Consider the following 2,894-nt stretch of genomic DNA (forward strand, 5'->3'; position numbering starts at 1 on the left):
TATTTTTAAATTTTATAGTGTTAAATGCCATGTATGTAGCATAGTTTCTTCAATGAATCTTGTATGTTTGAATAGTTTCCAATATTTTGCATGATAAATTATGCTGCAAGGGCTAACTTTGTGCATATGTTTCTTTTTGGAGGTTTATCTTTGGGGTATGTTCTGAGAAGTGGGACCTCTGAGTTGATAGCAGGATGCATATGTAGTTTGACTAAATATTGCCAACTCCTGACCCTAATGTCCTATCAATTTGCAATCTCACTGTCAGTGTGTGAGACTTTTTTCCTCTTGTTTTCACAAACTGTGTACTGTCAAGCTTTTTGCTCATTGCCAATTTGGTGAGTTAAGATGCTATGTTTACAAGAAACTTGTGAAGCGAGCGTTATTACATTTAAAATGTAGATAAAGAGTAAGAGCTGCAAATAGATTATATAACTTTCTAAGATCTGGTGGTAATTGGTAGAAACACATAATTCTTTTAAGCCCATATTTTATCAAAAAGAAACTGAAGGTTCATCTTTTTCAAAATTTCTTCAGGAAAGTAGATGATGTGAAATTGCCTGGTAGTAGTTCATGTCATCCTATATGACAAAGACACGAATTTCTAAGGAAATAGTAGGAAGTCAGTCTCCATATGGAAAAGATCATAAAAATTTTTAATTTAAGGGGGATGAAGCAGAAACCTACAAAGGATAATACAATCTTAAGATAATAAAAGTAGATTTTCCATATAATTATCTGTCTAGGATTCTTTTGAGAGTAAAAAGACTAAGAAGATCTAAAATGATATTCACATAGTTCTAAGATTTTTAAACAATTGTTGACAAATGTTTTTCATATTGAGGAACATACCTATAAAAATTCGATTTAACTGTTTTCAAGAATAAAATTATTTCTGGGGGCGCCTGGGTGGCTCAGTCATTAAGCAACTGCCTTCGGCTCAGGTCATGATCCCAGCGTTCTGGGATCGAGCCCATGTCGGGCTCCCTGCTCAGTGGGAAGCCTGCTTCTCCCTCTCCCACTCCCCCTGCTTGTGTTCCCTCTCTCATTGCCTCTCTCTCTGTCAAATAAATGAATAAAATCTTTAAAAAAAAGAATACAATTATTTCTGAAATATAAAGTAGTATAAATCTATATACTTCACAATAAATGAAAAAACTTTCTATTTTTTAACTGAACATTAAAAGTAACATAAACAGGGGTGCCTGGGTGGCTCAGTAGGTTAAGAATTGGACTCGTGGTGTCAGCTCAGGCCATGATCTCATGGGTTCAGAGATGGAGCCCCCCATGGGGTTCCCTGCTCAGTGGGGAGTCCACTTAAAGATTCTCTCCCTCTGCCCTCCCCCCACATTTGTGCTCAAGCTCATGTTCTCTGTCTAAAAGAAATAAATCTTTAAAAGTAACGTAAAAATTTTTTTGGCTAAGTATTTCATATACTTATGTATCTTAATTTATAAAACCTCCAATATATGTCAAATATATTTTTCTAAAGAATGTATTTTAAACATCATATTTTAATTCTATACTTCATGAAATCACCTGCATTATTGTATAAAATGGTTAGTAAATTTGCAATTGCTGATATTTTCTATTAACCACACTCTATTCAAATTTCTAATATAGAAAACAGTCTATACAGTTAAGTCTGAACAAATTCTGTGACATAGAAAAATTCTTATGATTCTTTGCATTGAAATGTATACATTTTTCGGTACAGATTTTTTTTAGTTTCTTTTCTTTCTTTCAGAGTAGTTTTCCTAAACAAAATTTTTATAGGACAAAACTTACCAAATGTGTTGTCTCTGTTTATGGTTCTCTTAAATATTTTACTAAGTGTAGATGCTCCCAAGTAATAGATCTCCGTTTCATTCTATTCTTGTACAGAATATAAAGGAGTCTTCCCACAGCTTGAAATATTTCACAGCCCACATGAGAAATTAAGCTCTCATTGTTTAATTGGTGGTGTTTCTCCCTTTCTTTTAAACGGACAAATTTTATTGCCTTTCTGTTTCCAAACACTGTGTTTAGTAATTCAAAATGGCTAAAAGCTTCAATTGCTGAAGTTTATGACACTCTATTTTTTGAATATTTTAAAGATTTCTCATTGACTTCTAACAAAATGCATCTAATATATTGAGAAATTTGTTGCCTCCCCAAATCCAATACCATTGTAGATAACTAGACTGATTTAAAAAGTGGTTATTTAGACGTTAAAATATAAAATCCAATAGATGGACAGTAAAAAGAAGTACTTTAAAAATTTGTATTCAACTTCACCATGGGGATCACCACAATTTTGTGGCTCAGTTGCTCTTTGCATATGTAAAATTCTGTATGTTTACCAGTTACAATGCCTATTTAGTTGGAAAGAATATATAGTTTGAATACAATAATTATATGTATCTTACAAAGAATTTCAAGTACATTTATACAGTCCAGGTTTCTTAATTTAGTTAGAATGTTGACTTGACTTTGTTGTATTCCACAATATTTACATGTGTCTTAAAATAATCTTTACTCTTGACCTTTTTAACTAATTCAGAATAGCACTATCAAATTTTTGATGATCAGAGTAATAAACATTCAAACTCTTTGTTTTTATTCCATGAACTGGATGAAGATTTTGACAATTATTGCAAGTATTACAGCTTAGACTCTATTTCAATCATCAGATGACATTAAAATAATAACACTCAAATATCTAAGAAGTTCTTTTGCTAAAGGAGTTACTGTGTTAAGAGCTATCACTTCACATTTGAAACATGCACAGGAATACTTGGAATGAATATCCACTAAAATTAATTTCTATCAAAACCTCATACTTCACAAAATAATATATAAATGTATCTTCTGCACTTGTCCTTATTTATCTTGCACACATTCTTCTTAAAATA

The sequence above is a fragment of the Ursus arctos genome, unplaced genomic scaffold (genome assembly GCF_023065955.2).
Source record: "Ursus arctos isolate Adak ecotype North America unplaced genomic scaffold, UrsArc2.0 scaffold_22, whole genome shotgun sequence".
Taxonomy (NCBI): Eukaryota; Metazoa; Chordata; class Mammalia; order Carnivora; family Ursidae; genus Ursus; species Ursus arctos.